Source organism: Ostrinia nubilalis, chromosome 19, assembly GCF_963855985.1.
Source record: "Ostrinia nubilalis chromosome 19, ilOstNubi1.1, whole genome shotgun sequence".
Taxonomy (NCBI): Eukaryota; Metazoa; Arthropoda; class Insecta; order Lepidoptera; family Crambidae; genus Ostrinia; species Ostrinia nubilalis.
In genome coordinates this window covers 3,677,856-3,699,762 of record NC_087106.1, presented here as the reverse complement: position 1 = coordinate 3,699,762, position 21,907 = coordinate 3,677,856, and the positions used below count along the sequence as shown (strand labels likewise).

The window sequence follows — 21,907 nt, the reverse complement described above, 5'->3', positions numbered from 1 at the left end:
ATACATATATAATGGTTACTTAATACTAATACCTGTTCATTTTATAATTTTACATGCAAACATTTAATTTTTATGATCACATTTTTAAATTGTCCAGGAAGAATTCGTTAATGGAGTAGTATGCCTTCTCAACCAGAAAGTGAAATAATGCATTTTTAAAGGAAATTAATTCTTCTTTATTTCTTATGTTGTCCGGTAACTTATTGAAAATACGTGGTGCCATGCCCGTGACATTTTTCGTGAACAAAGCAGTCTTATGTGTTTTCGAGCATATTTTGTTTTTATGACGTTTACTATTTAATGTCTCAAATAAAGATAAGTTTTTTTTAACGAAAAGACAGATTTCCTGTATATAAATACACGGCAGAGTCAGCAGTTTCAATGACCTAAAGTGTGGTAGACAACTATCGGTTGGTCGCAATTTGCACAGAGCTCGAACACATTTCTTTTGTGCTCTGAAGACTGTTTCTCTATCCGTGGAGTTACCCCAGAAGATGATTCCGTAACGGATCGTTGATACGACATATGCGTGGTATGCTATTAAAACAGTGGGTTGATTAAGGCTTGGTATTTCTTCTAAAGTAGGTATTTCGCGCTGTCAAAATCTGCGCGCGCAATTCTTCGCCGAAAACAGCGCGTCAAAGAGCTCCCGCCACAATTTCCAGCTACACAGTATAGAAATACGCAGTTGGTTAGGTTAGGTTGACTTCCTTCCCTTCAAGCGTCACACTCACAACACTTTCTAATACAAATCATATCCAAGTGATACAAATTAAAACACCTTTCAGACTTTTTGGGAATATATTCTAGAATCGAATAAATATAAAATATAACTGCAGAAGTAAACACGGTTCAAAGTGGCCGTGGCGTCGCCCGACCTTCTGGAAGTGCTGCGCCGGCTTAAAGAATTTCAAGATTACGTCCCCGACCTATCGGTAGGCCCTTGGGAGCTTGAGCGATTGGAATTTTTTTTTATGATAAGTTACTCTTAGTAGCGATTATTTAGAGCTTGGATAATAAATTTAATTATAGTTGTTGCAATTCACGAAGCTTTGCATGTGGTTAATAACATTAATCAGTATAGGTACGCATCAATTTTGTTCAGTCTCTTTGTTTATTAATAAATAAAAATATCATACTAAAATTGCAGAAACATATTTGTTTGTTTTGGTCTGGGTGTTTTCTTTCTATAATATGTATGACGTATGTACGGGGTTCTGTACCTATCGAAAATTGCTATGAGCATCACACGCGGTTACCTGCGTACCTCTGTGCACTCATGGGAATTTAAGCAGAGGTCCCTAGAGTTTGACTTTGAGCTTTGTTTATAGTCATTACGAAGCAGACTGATGGGAAACTGCACTGTCTTGAATTCGAAAGGGTAATTTGACGGTGTTTGGGGAATTCTAGGAATAAATACAGAGTCTCCTCATTGAGATTGAGACATTTCAATTTGAGATTTCACTTGACATTGAACACAATCTGAAATGGAGTTTTCAAACACTTGTAAAAATAAAAAGTAATTAAATCAAAGGCACTAAGTAGTATTGATATCAACTTCGAAGAAAATGACTGCCAAAATTACTTTCTACCCGTTCCACACGTCTTTCATGAATTATATTAAGGTATTGTTAAACTAAATTTCAAGTAGATTGAACCAAGGAATCATTTTGTCCCATACAAACTTTGCCCCCTTTTTTCACCCCCTTCATTTCATGACCCCATTTCGGAAAATCTTTTCTTATGAGATGTCTACGTCATAAAAAGAACACACCTTCCAACTTTCAGGTCTCTACGATATCCGTCAGTCATTTAGGACAAAGCATTTTTATTAGAGGCGACTTAGGGACTACACATCAAACAGAGAATGGGCAGCAGCGCTTTCTGAAAAACATCAATCTTTTAAACTGCGATCTCCAACCCGCCTGCCTAGCGTGGAGATTATGGCAAAACCCTCCACTATAGTGAAGGAGGCTCATAGTCCAGCAGTGGACTGTAAAGGGCTGATGATGATGATGATGATTTTTATTAGTTGTTCAAAACTCTATCGTTCCAGGTATGTCATTGACAGGAGGGCGCTACTATCTTAATGGGTTATTCATTAGTCCACTTGACATTTCAGAATCGTTTGACTTTAGATACCTAAGCGATTTGATATTCGGAGTCTTTTAATGAAATCAAGTTCTGAAATAACTTGAAGTGTTGTACCCGATCAAGCTTTTCATTGCAGGACAGTTAAATAGTTTTATTATTAGTTTCTTCTCTAAGTCTTAATTTGTCAGAGTAGGTAAAGGCTCCATGAGAGCAAAATTTAGCCATATAATAGTTTTAAATTTTTTTCTTGAAATATTTGACGCCTTGTAATCTCTCGTTATTATAGGTCCACACAAATAAAGAATGTTTGACTTCGACTTTAATAATTATGCTCTTACATAATTATAAATAAACTAGCTTTCCGCCCGCCGCTTCACCCGCGTGGAATTTTTTGGTTTTTATATAACCTATTATTACACTCAGATATAATGTGGCTTTCTATTGGTGAAAGATTTTTTAAAATCAGTTCAGTAGATCCCGAGATTACCCCTTACAATTTAACAAATATACAAACACACAAACTTTACCTCTTTATAATATTAGATTATAGATAGGTAATTTGAAACCCTATTTTGTTTTATTCTTTTTTTTATTTTAAATATTTCACGATCCAAACTAATATTTACTGTAAGTAAATGCTAAATAGTAAATATTAGTTTGGATTGTGAAATATCCTACTAATAATATCCTAATAATATTATAAAGGCGAAAGTTTGGATGTCATGATGTCTGGATGTTTGTTACTCTTTCACGCAAAAACTACTGAACGGATTTTGTTGAAACTTTACAGTATTAGCATTATGACGATATGTGGCAAATAAATTTCAATAAATAAATAAGTCGTGTCTAAAAGCGCAATCTATCGGCATTGGTTAAAATCTACAGCACTGGACAAACTACGGTATGACGTTCGTAAATATTCATTCGGGGGAAACCGTGAAACGCCATCTATCAACATGGGTAAAATGAGGTAAAACATCATATCTAACGGGGGTAAAACGAGGTCCACGCGAACGAAGTCGCGGGCGGCCGCTAGTTTATAATAGGTAGCTTTCCCTCCGCAACCTTATTGGTATTCCATGTATGTGTCTTTTAACTGAGTTCTGTTAAACATTTCATGTAAAATTTGTTCAATTATAACTCTATTTACATCTGCATCTGTAAGCAAGGATTCATGTTCTCCAGCCCAGATGCCGAGTAAACAGAATCGTCTTTCAGTGACGTGCAGCTGCCCCTATATTTGACCCACTGACCTAATTTTTTATTATTTATTTGTGTCAGTGTGCTCTTCTAAAGAGTGAAGACGATTGTATGTAGGTACTATTAAAATGTAATTTTAACTCATTGGTTTTGTCTCATATTTGAGGAATGTATCATGAGTAGAGTCTTAGTTTAAAAGGATGCCAACGATTTAAATTTCAATAGGTAGACAAAATTCAGAATTCTTAATTATCAAAAATTTTAGCTTTCTCCAGTAACACTGGTATTATTATACTGTGACTCATCAAAGTCATCATTGTCAAAAATATTGACAAATCGAGAACTGTCACGGCCAAAAAACTGGCACGCGTCCGTCCTCCGTAAGCGCCACCGCGCGACTGATTGAGATTGTCCAAGCCGTCATGGGCGATTTTTTCCACATTTTTTAACATAGTAACTAAATAAGACGCAATATAAAAATTTCATCCGTTAAAAGCCCTCAAGTTATTTCTGAACTTTAGTTTAGTAAAAGATTCAGAATCTCAAATCGCTTATTTTAAAAATAAAACCATAATTAGAAAACGAATAGAGGTAACTTTGGGAATTTATTCTATCGAGTCAACTTCATCAAATCGTGTTTCCATCCGTTAATAGCCCTAGAAAATATCCTCAACTATGCCCAAAAAAAATCTTAGCCTTTTATTTTACTGTTTAGTACCTCAAAAATGAAAAATGAAAACCTCATTTTCGCCATTTTCTCTGTTACCCGGCCTTAACGAGTCGGGCAAGTCTATATAAAGCATATGAATATTTGTTTAGCTTTTTGCACACTGTTTCTGTCTGAAATTTCCATGTCAAATTATTATCCACCCAAAGACCTAGGAACTTTGTTATGTCAGTTTCTTCTATTTTTGTGTGTTTAAATTTAATGTCCAGATTTAGTTTATTTGTGTATTGTTTAAATGTCATGATATGCGTCTTACTTAAATTTATTTTAATATTATTTGAAATAAGCCATTCAATTACATTAGAAAGTGTCATATTTATGTCAGATTTGTAGGATTCTAATTTATCTCCAGTAAATAATATTGTACTATCGTCAGCAAATAAAGTCATTGAGTAATCTGTAACTTTAGGCATGTCATTAATGTAAATCAAGAAAAGTAATGGTCCAAGGATACTTCCTTGGGGGACTCCATACTTTACCAGTTTTCTTTCAGAACAAAAGCATTTTTCTGTTTTTAATTTAGGACAAATTTTAGTAATACTGGTTATTTGGTATCTGTTAGTTAAATAAGACGTCAAAAAATCCAACATATTACCTCTTATACCATAAAGTTCTAATTTTTTTAGGAGAATGACATGATCCACGTGATCGAAGGCTTTAGTCATGTCCATATAAACTGCTGTGACGGGTAATTTCCTATCCATGCAAGTAAGTACTTGGTTAATCAAGTTGAATATTGCCATATTAATATCTTTGTTTTTCCTGAAACCAAATTGCTCTTTAGCAAATATATCATATTGAATAAAGAAGTTGTTTAATCTATTGAAAATTACTTTTTCAATTATTTTAGAGAATATCGGTATTAGGGCTACAGGTCTATAATTATTCATGTCCATTTTATTGTCTTTTTTAAAGAGAGGCTTAATGACCGATATCTTCAATTCGTTAGGAAAGTATCCATTCTGAATGCATAAATTTATAACGTGACTAAGTACGGATGCAATAGCTGGTGCAACGTATTTCACGACTTTGGTAGTAATCCCATCATTAAGAAACAGCCCTTCATCTAACGCGTAAGGTTCCAAATGGTTTGGCAGCTTGCTATAGTTAAGCTGAAGCGGGTTTTGGGTAACAAACGGCTTATTACTAACTTTGAAGAGAGCGCTCCAAACTTTTTGTTTTCATCGCTGTTAAAGCCGAGCTGCTTGAGTGCGAACCTACTAAAATCTGAGTTGGGAACATTTTAATGAATCCGTATTCATCCAACTTTATTTGGGAAGGTGCAGCAGACAGATCGCTTTAGTTTTAGCAGCACTTAACGTAATTTAACGGGACGAAGATTGGCTTTGCACAAATGAATCAAGAAAATATAAAGTCTTCGAATTCTTTTATTTTTGACAATGATAGTCGGTTTGTCACATGATAATATAATTTCTAGGTCAGTTTTGAACTTATCACGAAAAATAATAGACAGCAACATGGAAGTTCATGTTAACTGGCTCTACATCCTACAGTTAGTAAATACAACGAAAAACACGTAACCTCTACCTCAAAATGAAAGCTTGAACAATCTCCCTCATACATAATTTTGTTTACGTGCACAAAGTTCACCCTACAGTAAGTAGGTACCTAATTTAATAATAATGGCCGCCCCTGTGTACTCCTGTCGACTGTGTAGCGAGCCAGAACCGCTGCAAGGACAAGTAGGAAATAGCCAGGTAAATTTTACAGCAAGAAGTATAATAAATAAGGTCATACTTTATGAAGTCTTTCGTCTTTGAGTAATAGACCAAATGCAGATGATTTTCCTGCTCTCTTATACTAATATTATAAATGCGAAAATAACTTTGTCTGTCCATTCACAATTTCACGCATAAACCATTGAACCGATTTTAATGAAATTTGGTACAGAGATAGTTTAAGTTCCCCGTAAAAGACATAGGATAGTTTTTATCCCGGTTTTTGAAACGGGGACGCGTGCGTTAGTTTTTCTGTAACAGGCAAAATTTCGCGTTTCAGAATAGTTAGGATTTTACGATCGTATTTTTCGTGATTTCCGCAGACTAATTAGCACGCGGACAAATCCAAAGGCTTTCCTTAATTATTAATAGAGCAGTCATAAATATTTGAGCAGGAAAATCACCTGTTAAGGAAGTGGTCTAATAGTTAAACTACACTTGCGAGCAAAAGTATGGAATCACTTACATGAAGTTGTTTCCACGCGATCTTGTGTACTAACCAATTTGTTAATAACAAAAAAAGTAGCACCATTTTAAAGATTAAACTTTTAACTTTAAATTGATACCAAATTCATTTAAATCACACCAGTATTTAAAAAGATATCCCGGCTGATGTGAAGAAGTAAGGAAAAAGACATGTATCAACTGTTTGATACGTCGCGAGTTGCGGCCTATTTACCCCCCATAAAAGCAAGTGTTTTCGGATTTTTGCTTTCACACGTTGATCCATACACATCTCCGCTTCTTTTGACACTTTACCTCGGATTCTACACCTTCAGAAGCAGCACATATCGTTGCACTATTGCAAGAAGGGCTCAGCCAGCGGGCTGTCGCACGTCAGCTCCACATAAGCCAGTCCTGGGTTTCGAAAGTTTTAAGACGCTTTCGGGAGACTGGTGGCTTTATCCCGAGACCAAGTTCTGAACATTGCCGGTGCACATCGCAGAGGGAAAACCGTTTTTTCATGTCAACTTCTCTACGAAATCGTCATTTGACTGGTATCGACGTCCAGCAAGAGCTCAGAAATGTTCGTAGGATAGCTGTTAGCCAGTGGACAGTTCGTCTAAGATATGAGCAATAAAATTTGACTCCAAAAAGGCCTGCCACAGGCTGGAAACTGACGGCAGGTAACCCACAAGCACGCTTTCAATTAGCTCGCACTCGAAAGGCGAGTAATGGAGGCGAGTTTTGTTTTCCGATGAATGCAGACTGTTTTTGCAGTGCAGCAGTCGAAGAGGTCGGGTCTATAGACGGCCTGGGGAGCGATTTGTGCAGTGCTGGTTCGCTAAAACATTGGCTTATGGGGGTGGCTTGCTCGACTTCCCATCGAGATGTGTAGGAGCAAATTGAAAGCGTGCTTATCGGTGACCTGCCGTCAGTTTCAAGCCTGTGGCAGGCCTTTTTGGAGTCAAATTCTATTGTTTATATCTTAGACGAACTGTACACTTGCTAACAGCTATCCTACGAACATTTCTGAGCTCTTGCTGGACGTCGATACCAGTCAAATGACGATTTCGTAGAGAAGTTGACATGAAAAAACGGTTTTCCCTCTGCGATGTGCACCGGCAATGTTCAGAACTTGGTCTCAGGATAAAGCCACCAGTCTCCCGAAAGCGTCTTAAAACTTTCGAAACCCAGGACTGGCTTATGTGGAGCTGACGTGCGACAGCCCGCTGGCTGAGCCCTTCTTGCAATAGTGCAACGACATGTGCTGCTTCTGAAGGTGTAGAATCCCAGGTAAAGTGTCAAAAGAAGCGGAGATGTGTATGGATCAACGTGTGAAAGCAAAAATCCGAAAACACTTGCTTTTATGGGGGATAAATAGGCCGCAACTCGCGACGTATCAAACAGTTGATACATGTCTTTTTCCTTACTTCTTCACATCAGCCGGGATATCTTTTTAAATACTGGTGTGATTTAAATGAATTTGGTATCAATTTAAAGTTAAAAGTTTAATCTTTAAAATGGTGCTACTTTTTTTGTTATTAACAAATTGGTTAGTACACAAGATCGCGTGGAAACAACTTCATGTAAGTGATTCCATACTTTTGCTCGCAAGTGTACAAGTACCTATGAGTAATGACGGGGTTCCTGATTTATGAATAGATTGAAACACCATAGATGGAATGGAACCTACGAGTTTATTCCATAGAATATGGAAGGAGGGAGTTTTCCTTGTTCGAAGAATGAAATGAATGATCACATATTAATGTTGACTTCCAGCTCCGTTACAAAGGGGGAGACAGATGATAAGTTATCTTTTGGGCAGACCTAAAGCTTCAACCACACCAACGCGTGCCGATCGCCATCGCGGGCGCGATCATAGGCCAATGACAGCTCGCGCGGCCCATGACAGTTCGGGCGACCTGTCATTGGCCTATGATCACGATCTGCACGCTTTGGTGTGGTTGAAGCATAAGAAACGATACCGTAATACTTATTTCATTAAGGCCCGGTTTCCATCAAGGCGGAATGATATGTATTGGTTATTCAAAACACTTCTCCTCTCCGCTCCGCCTTGATGAAAACTTGGCCTAAGGTCCTATGCTGCGACTATAACTTTAGATTTAATTTGAAATATTCCTAACTAGTTTAGTAACTTTCGAAAAAACTATTTAATAACATCTTGAACATTCTCATAACGAATCTAATCAATTAATCTTTAATGAGTCGTGAAAGTAGGTTTCAATTTTGGTAATTATTTTATGTTCTCGTAAAGTAAGAAGAAACATTTGAAATTGAAATATTAAACGTAAAACAGGATTGCGTGATATTAATTGCTGGTATTAATTTAAAATTTTTAGGCAAGAAAACAATACTTAATTGGCAGCTAAAACATACTGAACAAGTTAATTGTGGCAATAATTAAACCAATTTGTCTAACAGAAAAAAACTTGATTTTTAGTCAATAAAAATATTTTTGTTTGATACAATTTTCGATTTCGAACAGTAAAACGATGTTCGAAACTACTAATTCAACTGTGAGTTACACAAATAACAAACTAGTACGCACAGATCGACAAATGATTGTTCCATCCATTGCACCATACTCATAGTATAGGATGTAGGATGTGGGTCGGTTATTCATTTAATGCAAATTAGAACCATTTACATTTCACGCCGAATGTATTAAGCCATTAGCACGACTGCCACATTGACCAACCAATTTCATGAACACAGAGCAAACAGCTGATTAAATTATTTTTAGTACAAGAGACTGTAAGTGTACAAGTTGAAATAAAATCAGTAAAATTCTACATATTGGTCGCAGAACCTTCTTTCTTTCTTCTTTCTTTTAAATAATAATTTAATACAGGTAAGTTAAATGCTTCTGTGGTCCATTCGTCAAAAAGTTGATATTTTATTTACCTACTCTTAGTCAGAGCAGTCAGAGGTTCAAATTAAATTATCGTTTAACTAGCTTTCCGCCCGCGGCTTCGCCCGCGTGGAATTTTGTCTGTCACAGAAAAACTTTATCGCGCGCGTCCCTGTTTCAAAAACCGGGATAAAAACTATCCTATGTTCTTTCCCGGGACTCAAACTATCTCTATGCCAAATTTCATCAAAATCGGTTGCGAGGTTTAAGCGGGAAAGCGTAACAGACAGACAGACAGACAGACAGACAGACAGACAGACAGAGTTACTTTCGCATTTATAATATTAGTTGGGATTAATTAATCATCACCATCATTATCATTTCAGCCATAGGACGTCCACTGCTGAAAATAGGCCTCTCACAGTGATTTCCACTGATGATGATGAATTAATTAATGCAGTCAATCAAGTTAAGGATTAAGTGAAGTTACTTCATTCCTTCCTTCTCCTAAGAGCACGTAGTAACCAAAGAAACTGGATCAACTTCTTCTGGATCGTTTGCCTCCTGCCGGTCACATAAAAAAAACCTTCATCGTAATTCGATTCTTTAAGCAAATAAACTACGCAAATTGATCCGCAACCCGCAAGCCTTCGCAACGTGCTCATTAAAATTGAGGATCCCTGGGGAAGAAGGCTCCACATCATCCCTAATTGTCTCCTTGACCCACAAGCGTAATGACAGCAATTAAGGATGTGTGGTGCAGGGTGCGTGTGTGAGTAATGAAAGAGCTCTTTAAACTTTAACTTTAGATGTTAAATGTAATTAACGTCGCTGGCTATTACTACTTTTCATAATAGCAGCTTCGGTCGTACGAATTTCGGTCACAGAAAATTGTATCTTATTTCATTTAGGAATAATGAAGCCTTCTACTGACGAAATAATTTTCAAGATCCATTCCAGACATTATTATTTTTTAACATTATGAGTTCTTCTGACATAGGTACGAATTTCACCGTCTTGTTTTACGTAAAAAGGATTTTTTTAAGCGTAAGCGGTTTAGGCGTTAACATAAGTTACTAACAGAGTGACCTACGATCTACGAACTATTTTTGGAATAGTTGTAGTTTGTAAGGTGCCAATAGTTCGTAAACGACCTCGTCTTCATGGCGGGTCCAGTTCCAGTCACGCTGTATATTAACTTACAGACTACAGTTACTTTCACGTTTATAATACTAGTACTCACATGGGTTTTCCTCTTCATTCTCTGGCTCCAAATATAAACACACCTCACCCGTATCATGACCACAAAATGTCCTAATATCATAAGGCTATCTTTTGGGCATTTTCACTCAATTCACACATAATGTGGCCACAAAATTCATCATTACATCGCAGCTAGGGTTGCCAGGTCCAAAAACACGAAAGCCGGACTCTGTGCTTCATTTGGCCGGACATTTTACTCTAAAAGCCGGACATAAAAAGCCTAACAAAAGCCGGACAGGCCGGACAAGACCGTAAAAAGCCAAACATGTCCGGCTAAAGCCGGACACCTGGCAACCCGAATCGCAGCAGCTTCCAACCGGGCAGCACGTCCCTTCATTAAATATTCATTAACCGGCCAGATTCGAAGGACCAACTTCCAGAACCATGTCACGTACTGCGAATACCAAATACCTTTCTACGTTAGATTTTTTTCACACCACATTCGGTGGAAACGGTGGATATCGCGTTACGATTTGCATTGATAATGTTTAACTTGAGGGACTTCTAAATAACATAAAATATAAACTTTTATAGTCAGGAGAAATGTGCGCATCAGGCAAATTTGAGATTAGAAATTATTAGGTTAAAAACTTTCTGCCAAAAGAAGAAAAAAGTTACAATTTACAAAAATAATGAATACTAAAATTATGTCTAACTGTAAGAAAATGATAAAAAAGTGGAAAAAGCTTTTAAGAAAGTTATTTACCTAGTAAAGACGAAAATTGACGCCTTGTGGATTTGGAATGTAATGATTGAAAGTTTGGTTATTAATACAAAAGCAGATCCTGCTTGTATTCAAATGATATTGAATCATCATCATCATTGTAGCTTCCTAAGCTTACCCATGATTTCTCTATTGCCTTTTGTCACTACAGGGTGACTTTTAAAGCATCCTTTTAAACAAAGACTACTCATGATACATAGTGCATACTCATGATGCATTTGTCTCATATTCAGGGAATGTACTATGTACCATGAGTAGAGTCTTAGTTTAAAAGGATGGCAAAGATTTAAAAGTCACCCTGTAAAGCACTCCCAAGGTTCCGTTCCACGCCTGCACTGGGATACTATTACCTGCGCAAGCGTCCTCTAACTTGATATTCACCCGTCGGCCTTCTCGTTATGCAACGAAACGAGATCTGCGTTTTGTTTAGATGCAGGTTGCATGCAACTGGTTGGGCGATAAGTCGGGTTTTTGTCAGTCGCTGGATCGCAAGAAATGGCGTGGAGTAAATGAGACTTCTTGTACACTCTTGTAATTGATTTGAAAATTCTTTAGATTTAGACAATGTTACGTAATTCTTGGGTGATAATATCTATAATCTCTTGTTGATTAATGATTAAATTAGTGATAATCTTATCAAATATGTATTTTGTCAATGAACGTGATAGTCTATAGTTTTTATTAGTCGCTTTGGTTTTGGTTGACGTTTTTTTATTTGCGGGCATTCCTGCTGGATAAAAAAAAACAATAATACATATGTATTTCCAATTCTAACTGATAGTGGAGAGTAAATGAATCATGTACATTGTACATCTCGTGCATTAAGTTCACAACTTGGGACTTTAGGAGAAACATTATAACTGGGAAATTAGAGGCAGAATAAGAAGAAGAAGAAGAGGCAGCTCTGTTTTTAACCTTTTCCATGGACAGTGGACAATTGGACATGTAGTCTAGGAACTTGAAACAGCCAAAATTACTTTTAAAACGCAGAAGTTTTCTCTCGTTTAAAAGCAAATTCAAAGCTTCCAAATCGAAAAAAGGTCCATAAAATAAGTAAGTTCCCACCAGTTATGGCTTACTTTATAGTCTGTTTAGTACAGTTTAAGTAATGAAAATGGTCACTTTCTTTTAAATGCTGTGTTGCTCGTAAGTGTCCATTGTCAAGTCGTTGCAATATATTCTATGCTGATAACAAGTGGATGTAACTGATAGTCTTTAATTTATGTGGAATTGTTCAAAAAGAACTTTCGCCCATTAAATTATTTTTACAAGAGATACTTCGCGTAAGTATCTCATGTGGGTGGGTGTATGATCTACAAAATAATCTTTAAATCAAAGTAGCGTAGAAAGTGGTAATAAACGTACAGCTCAGTGTAAAAATAATTATTTTCAGAAGCGACTTTTTCTGTGTATACACTGTTTAGTAATAAATTCGCGTGGCCTATTTTTCTTTGTCTTAATAAATTGTCTTAAAAACCGGTGGTTCAGGGGTAGTCATAATTTTATACATTCAAGTCCATGGGAATTTGGGAACCTAGGTGATTTATAAGCAAAATAAAGAAAATAAGGATATCGACAATCGACATGTTTAAAATATCCTCTATCTTCATATTTGAATAGCAATTAACTTCACAATCGTATCGAAAAGCAAATAAGCGCATAAAAACAGTGGATTTGTCATTCATTGGTTTACTCATGCAGTATCAATGAGTAAGGCAAATTATGACGTCATCGTTGATCGTCGACTCGCAGACTAGTTGATAGACTGGTCAAAAGTTTAAAGGTGAAATAATGTTATTTTACAAAGAGGATATTATTTGGGGGTTAATAATAATACGAGCATACTATGTCGTTTTAAAGACTTCAATAGGTTTAAAACGAAACAATATGTAAACGCTTATTCCCAAATCATATCGTTTTTTTTTTTGCAATAAGGGCATTGTAAACATTTATTATTTTATTGATTTGATTTATTATCTTTTTATACACGTGGAACGTAAAGATATCTTTATATATGTAAATTAAATCCTATTAGTCGTGTTTTTGAATGGATAATACATCGAACCTACTAATTATCTGCAGGTCGTTGACCGCAATCAAATCGCATTATTCTGGCGGACCCTCGCGATAGCGGAGTCGATAAAAAACGACACAAACAATGGGGCTACTAATGAAATGCTCGAGAGTCGCCATTCGGCAGGTGGATTCTATTTAGGACCCTGGACTGTGGAAAACATCGAAAAGATAGAGACGCAAAAAAAGATCGACAAAAACAAGAATCTGAACAGTCAGATAGAAATCTAGTACAATCATAGTCATTCTATTTCATGCTCATGGTGATGAGAATGATGAGTAAAGTTTTTGACACTTCTTCTAAATGTTGCATTTAGTTTAATATCCGCCTACATCGTCCAGGGATAAAGGAGAGTGAGATTTGACTCGCGAGACTCTGGGTTCGATTCGATCATCAGCTGAAAAAACCTCCAGTTCGATCCATATTGTGTATTTCTGTCTTACACATTGCATAGACACAAGATAGGTTGAGGTTTCCGGGTGAAGCTCGCTTCCACCTCCGGCCTGATCGTCACTTACCATCAGGTGAGATACAGGCCAGGAGCTTCCTCGTTGTGGATAAAAAAAAGCCGGTAAAAGCGGAGGGCACGTTGAGGCTGTCGAATTAAGCCATGTCTTACATAACGCCTATGCATTACATATATTTATTTAGTAATATTTATTATGGTTCATCAAATCTGACCCTATCGTGACCTCATTTGCCCTTATCACAGTTAGAAGAAGTCCAAGATCACGCAAACCTGTTATGTCAATTTATGTAGCTCCACCATGTATTTTTCTACTCTAAAAATTTACTACCGCATCCAACCGTTTGGGCAGTCGCCTAAAAATAGGCACGTCATAAGTGCATGACATAATCGACCTACAAACCCGATGGGCCCTGGGCGACCAATTAGGACGCCTACTTGTTCAATAATCATAACTTCCTATAACAGAGACTTGGGGACCCGCACGTAGTTCAATAATGAGATTTTAAAGATCTACAATAAGAGTTATTGTTAGTAAAAACCTCTTTAGAAATGCAACAGCAAAAAATACTTGTTTCATCATAATCAACTCAAATCATTTATTCGGTACTAAGGTCCTTTCTAGGGCGCCTATATACACGTCCCAAATACAGCTTGCCCTATCACCACTTCAGGACAAAGGGCTGGTGCTGAGAAGAAGTGGCGGAAGAAACTCAGTCCACCTTTGTCAGCCATAATATTTTCCATCTCATTCACCATTTGATTTATTAGTTTTGTTACGTTTTAGAAAGACGTGGGTCGTAACAGTTTTGTTCGATCCAACCTTCGAACAAGCAATAAAACTTGTTCTGGTAGACGATTCTCAATTGCCATTATTGTTATAGTCTCGCTTGTGGTAACATTGTACGCATATAAATAAGTGTGGAAACTCAGTATCAAATACGTAGTGAGAAATGAAAACCGTCCCCGATGTGAGGCTACCTACGGCTTTCTCAAATGTTGTTTATGATAATACATCGTACTAACTCGTACTTATTTTTACAATTAGACGATAGTGAATGAGGAAAATTGCATTGCAAAGGTAGCAGGAAGGCGCTGGACGCAAGCCGCTACCAACCGGGCACGGGGAAACATGGAAAGCATTGGGGGAGGCCTATGTTCAGCAGTGGACGTCCTATGGCTGAGATGATGATGAGGAAAATTCCATGCGTAGTAAAAACTTAAATATTCAAACTACAATTTTAAACTCAAACATCATTAAATCATTCATTAGATGCGATGCGAATGGCGTCAGCGGCCACCGTCATCGTTTACAATCATTAGGCCACTCAACCGTCGGTATTTATTGACAAACCATCATTTCAACCATCTCTATCAGTAGTGGCCGGTTTAATGTTGATCAATTGAGTCACTCGCCGCATTTAGACGCAAGCATAGTCAAAAGTCAATTTAAGATTGTAAGTGAAACAGTTTAAGATTGATAGTAACAAGAGCTGTACCTAACAAACAATGACGGATTTCATACTTTTATAAACTTTACCAACTTGGTTATTTTATCCAGATGTCTATTCTTCTGGCCGTTTGTTCACTGCACACATTTCATATTTGTGACCTCATATAACCGTGGGACAAAAAACTGCAAAAGAAATAGACAAGGACAAAAAATGTTATAACTTACGGACACGCATATTAAATTACGTATCCTGTTGCACTATCAGTTTTAACGTAATAAAATCGACACCAGCTGCAAATTGCAATGCTAGTTAATTTAGAACGGCTTTAGGCAATATGTAGCAGAAATAAATCTACTCAGTTAGATAGGGCCCACTGAACTATAACGTGTTTGATTTAGGTGGCACAAGATAAACAGACCAGCCAGTTCAGCCATGGGAATACAAAAGTGTGTCGTATCGTATTCTTCGTTCAAAAGAATTAACTTTGAAGCGATTGTTGTATTCTTCGATATGAATTTTATTATTCTACGTAGGTTTTCAGCAATCGAATTGCAGTTAGGTAAGTAAATCAATGACAATTTCATAGTGGTTGCTCAGGAATCAGGATTAAGTCCCAAACCCAAATTAATAAACTTTCAGCAATTAACATCGTCGACAAACATCTGCAACCTCAAATTAAGAAGATATTATGGATTGTCGTGATATAGAAGAAGAAGATTAATATGTGATATATCACATGTTGATAAGCTTCTCAAGAGTAGAGGAGGAAGAGACTAGTAGTAGTATGTAGTGTCTTGAGTTAGGTAGGCTCAATGACGTGTATTATCATTTTTATCAAAATCTTCTATTCTGCTGGCAGTGGGTTGTCTGTTTTCATTGAATCTATGTAGTTGTTTCAAGGCCAGATGAATTACGGGCCAATTCGGGCCGATGCAAACTTGTGTATCTAGAAGAAGCTATAGGACTACCGCTTTACTGAGTCAGTGTCTGAGGTATGAGAGCAGCACGGTGTTGACGTCAAACGTCAGCGAGACGTCAGATCTCCTTCAAAGTCAAAGTCAAAGTCAAAATTTCTTTATTTGTTTAGACTAATAAATAGTTCTTACAAATCGTCATTTTGCTCTTAAGGAGCCTCTACATGTCTCATAATCTTTTTACCCTACCAGCGCTTCGAGACCAACATTTGGCAAGTGCTGAGAAGAAGCGCCGCAACAAACTCAGTCACCACTGTCTGCCGGTTAATATAAATAAATAGAAATAGCAGTAGTAGGTACATTCGATTCAGGAGCAGTTCATTGAATTTACCATGCATTCTTGTATGGTGTATCTTATAAGAATGGGTATACAAGATTGCGTGGTATATTAAACAAGGTAGTGACGTGCTAATATCTAGACTTACATATTAAGATACTAGTAGAAATGACTCGCATACATAAATTTGAATAATAAAATAATAAAATAATAATAAAATTGTTTATTTTCACACCTTATAGGGCTTATACATTACATCTAAAGTTACAATTAGAATTAAACATACATTATGAAGGAACAGAGAATGGTGTGACTGGAGCCTAATGTAGGGCAGCCCTGTATTTCAGGACTCCAGGTCCCACCCGTGAGGTTGAATGTATACAATGAGAAGACATGAACAGTGAAAAGACATGAATACAATAAAGACATGAATACAATACACTGTAAAGATATTCCGTTACGAAAAATAAAGATGACGACATTTGCTCCGTTGTGTGTGTGTGTGTGTGTGTGTGTGTGTGTGTGTGTGTGTCTTTATAAGAAATTATATGGCTGTTGCAAATAGGGCTTCTGTTTGAGTGTAGTCCTGTTGAAGTAGCCAAAATTATATGGCTGTTGCAAATAGGGCTTCTGTTTGAGTGTAGTCCTGTTGAAGTAGCCAGACATATGGGCATTTCTCTGTAAGCTCGTACAGGTCCCATACAAATGCTGTCCTGGCAATTATTTTTAACATTTTTCAAAAAACCGTGATCCATTTCAAAGAAAATTGACTATTATTTTAGTTAGATAAGGAGTCCCACTGAAATTATTAATATTTTCCGAGTTATTAGCGATTTTCCAAGAAATCATGACAGGGGACTGTTAATTGAGACAGAGGACTGTTATACTTTAAGAAAAAGTCATTTTAAATTGATCAATTATTTATTATTTTATAGCAAATCAATAGTAAACAAAATGTCTTTATAAAAAATTAACAGAAATAACAACTTTCCTTAATAAACATTCATATCAAAAATTAACCTTAACCTCTGAGGCACTGAATTCCGAGTACCACCCGTTCCTGCTATTTCATCATCAAATCTTTGAGGGGAATTTGTGGTCAATTCAGGTTCAGTAGATTAAAGATTTTCCGTTATAATGCTCACAAGAACCACTGTTGCAAAAGCAGCTGACACTTTTCATTGTTAGTCATCAACATCATTTCAGCACTGGACGTCCACTGCTGAACATAGGCCTCCCGCCCTCCCCCAATGACTTCCACATCGCACAGTTGATAGAGCGGCCTGCATCCAACGCCTTCCTGCTACCTTTATGAGGTCGTCGGTCCACCCACAAGGTGGCTCGGTGTCGCTTGTCTCTTGCTGCGTTTTCCGGTACATGGCCTCTACTCCAGATCCTTGCTGCCTCATTGTTAGTGTTTTATATTTATTTGGAATGGAAAGCCGAGGATGGACCAGGAATAAATACTTGCGACCTGATGCACATATTTGTGCAATTTCAGGCAGAGGACTGTTGCCAGGGGACTGTGTATTTCGGCTAGATTTCACAATATTTACGAAAATGATGTTAAATAGTGTTTTAAGAATCTACCGATCAATTGAGACGTAAATATTATATCAATTTATACTTTATTTAGAGATGATTAAGTAATTAACATGCATATTATGACTTACCAGAGGACTGTGTGTGGTAGCGATTCAAGCGCGTGTTCACCTCACAAATGACGCTCTGACACTAAAAAAATAGGCATCTCAACGCCGCATTCGGCAAGGTTGCCTATTTTATAGCAATTGCATTTCATTTCACTCAAAAAAAACATCGTAGCTATTATAGTTTTTTTATATTATGAATTTAAATTTTTGGCAGGGGACTGTATTAAAATTCTGGGGACAAAGTTTACAGGAGTTTACTAAATAAATAAAATTGGTAATAAGAGCTTGTTTTACGAAAATAATATAATTTCATTATTATTCTTTATGCTATGAGCTGCCAGATGTATGTAGTTTCAATATCTTCTTCGTAAATCTCATTTCTAGGATGAAAAACAGTGATGGGGACAGCCAGGGGACTGTATTTTTCGGGCTTCAATCGAGTCTAGAAAAAAACTAAAAATAGTTATGGTTCTAAAAACAAAGGGCCCGTAAAGTTTTGGGGTTAAAGTTTCATTACGAGTGTGTTTTTTTTAAATATTTCAATTGCTTTTTGAAAAAATCGGCCGGGACAGCCGATTACGAGCTTACAGAGAATCGCCCATATAATAACTCAGATTCAGATTTGTATGCTCTGTCATGTCATAAATTATATCAATGTTACCCCTTCGGTGCCGCTCTCATACCTCAGACACTGAGTCAGATAAACGCTAGACCAATAGCCCCGAGGTTTAGTGAATGGTGCTTCGATGTTATTAACGACGGTGTCGGGCGCTTGTTGCACGGACTGAAATGACATCATAATGACTGAACATTTTAAAATAACTACATATGCATATTTACGCAGATTTGATATTTTTGTGAGACGATAGAGCTTGCTATTGCTCTTTGACACTTGATGTATTCTTTAGTTGCGCAACTCAATTGAAGGACGAATAACTGTATTCGGTTGTGAAATGGACTTGGAAATATTGATTTCATTTTATCTAATTAAGCTGTTATTCAGATCCCAAGCGACATCACCACAAGAATTATTTTACAAATCATGATGTCAGAGAGAACTACACCCATTACGCATTTAACATTTTTAATATAGTCGTAGCACCTACTTATAACTTTGAAATATTTTATCAGATGCTTTTAGATCTATTATAGGTGCTGGACGATAGAAAACGAAAGAAAAAGTTCTCCTTTTTTGTAAGAGTGGGGAAATGGGCAAGCTTCTTTATTCTTGAGATGTGAGAGAGAATATTTTACGATAGCACTGCCAATTTGCAATAGAGGGATGTCGAATCCTAACTTTGAACTCCTCCTATGTTCTGATTAATTTCGTTGCGGGTCCAATGACAGTTTAACTTTCCCCCGGGACAAAGTTGGCCTTCACTGGTTGGGTTTTATTGGCGGTCAAGCTGTAGATCCTGGCTACTCAGGAGTTGCAGCGGTGGTAATGAGAGGTGGGATAGCACTGCCAAACTTCCCGGGACGTACAATACAGATAGCTCTTCTGCAAGAAGATTAACATTGCTCAGTACAGTTAATTTAATGGGCCAAGATCAACAATACAGCCACCAGACTCGAATAGATTAGAAGCGAAGCGAAGCAGAGAGCGCAAGCGTGCGTGTCGCCCGTTTGACGTGACTGCTGTATCATTATAATCATAATTCGTCTTAATCCCGCCAGACATGACTATTTACTTTCTTACGGAGTACTCGAAAAATATCTCCTTTTACTAATTGATTAAAGATATCGTAAGAAGTAAACAAGAATTCCCACCTCTCGTTCCCACCGCTGCAACTCCTGTGTAGCCAGGATCTACAGCTTGACCGCCAATAAAAAACCCGACCAGTGAAGGTCAAGTTTGTTTGTTCGAAGTTAAGGTTCGACTGGAGGACTGCAATGGGAAGTAAACAAGAATGGATGCTTTGTTTCATCAATTTTCTGTGGTGACGTGTTTCCCAAAGTTCCGAAATAATGTTCTTCGTATCATTACTCTGTTTGCCGAATACTGATTAATGCCAAAGCAAGTCTTGCTGGATTATAACAGGAAGGCTACTATTGGCAACTAGTATGCAGTTTTTCCTTTGCTTATGAATAAATTAAGGGCCACAACGATTGCAGGCACTTTTCTATCCGCTTCTGCTTATCTAGAGCAATATGCAATATCCTCTAAGCAGGGCTAAAACACGAAGGGCGAAAAGTACCTAATTATTCTTGATATTAAATAGGAACACTATGTCGTACTGGAGTGGTATGCACGATGTAATTGTTATAAAACATTGCTCCTGTATAACCAGGATCTGAAGCAGATGGTAAAACCTAATACTGAAGGCGCACGTCGGAAGCGGTGATAAAATATTGCCGTAAAATGAATAAGCCCTTGACGGGATTTGAACCTGAAAACACGGTTGACGTTTTCGGGCGCGCGAACCATCTCACAAAGCGGCTTAAATCATTGTTACAAAGAAAATATAGAAAGGTGTACATCCCCGTTTACTAAGTCACTCTTGTCTAGGCTTGAATATAGGTAATAATAATAATCTTATCTACTGCAGTTAGTTCACAGAAGTGATGAAAGTTGATAATTTTATGTCAACACTTCAGTTCAAGAACTGTTTTGTACTGAACCAATTTTATTCAATATCAAAATAACTCAAAATACAAATGCAAAACTAAACCCTATTGCTAAAGCTTCAATTATAAATAGCAAAGCTGGAATGTTCACACTATATGTCAGACATAAGACCCTACACACATGGTGTCAATGACCATGATAGGTGATGTCACTTGATAAGCATTTAATAACTTCTTGACTTAATTGGAGCATAGGGGCTTGGTAATGTGGATGGATATTACTTGAATGATGGATGGAGTAGTTTATTCCTTTGAGTGAGGTATAAAATTTGGCTCATAATAGCATCAAAATAAAAATATTCTATCATTTGGGCCTTAGCTGAGTTTGGACAGTTTTATTAGGGTTTATTACATTTATTTGGGCAATCTACTTTAAACTCAAAATAATGTACCTCTTTGATTTCCTGTTTGGGTAAAGAGTAGGTAATAACTGATTGAATCAATGCCCAATTTATTCACTTTTCTAGACAACTTTGCTGTAAAAAATAACTAAAAATCCTTACTCATATTAAACAATTAGGTAGGTACTTAATCTTTGTATTCTATTATTATAAATGCGAAAGTAACTCTGTCTGTCTGTCTGTATTGCATTTGGAAGGACATAGGATAGTTTTTATCCCGGTTTTTGAAACAGTAAAGTTTTTCTGTGGCAGACAAAATTCCACGCGGCGAAGCCGTGAGCGCAAAGCTAGTAGGTATAATATAAGACTTTTACAACAAAATATTGTATTGTAAGTAGGTATATTACTTACACACACAACAATAATGACCTTTAATCAATACTAAGTGACCTGATAAAGTATTTACTGACTCATTTGAGTGACACACATTTGTTGATAACACAGGGGCAGTAATTAAAGATGCAAACAAATTAACAAACCTAGAATGCCTAAAGCAATTAAATAAAAAAGTAATTGGACATTAAGATAATATTTTAACACTCAGACAGAGTAAGACAATAAATATGAACAATAATATAATTAGGTAGGTACGCACAAAAATTACAATTTAAAATAAATTACAAAAATTACAACTAAAAATATCTATTAATTTTATTTACTTGTGTTTCTGAGTCTTTGTTGATGCAGAAAATAAGTATTTATTTATTTTTAAAGAGTCTTGATTAGTGGGACTTGGTACTTGGAAACTCTGTACACTTGTAATACATTTATTTCCCTTGGATTTGGCTCTCATATTAATTTTTATAAGTAAATAACCAACGTTGGCTTTAAATATACAGCCCAGATTTAACACTGATTGCATTTTATGAACAAAATCCTATTGTTTGGATTACACAACAACTCCTTATCACAAGTTGA

At 36.7% G+C, this 21,907-nt stretch overlaps 1 protein-coding gene across 1 annotated transcript in view; it reads right to left on the bottom strand.

The window, feature by feature from the left end:
- LOC135081383 (myotubularin-related protein 13-like) overlaps positions 1-21,907 on the bottom strand; it is a 66,692-nt gene that overhangs the window by 43,985 nt on the left and 800 nt on the right. The window lies entirely within an intron of this gene.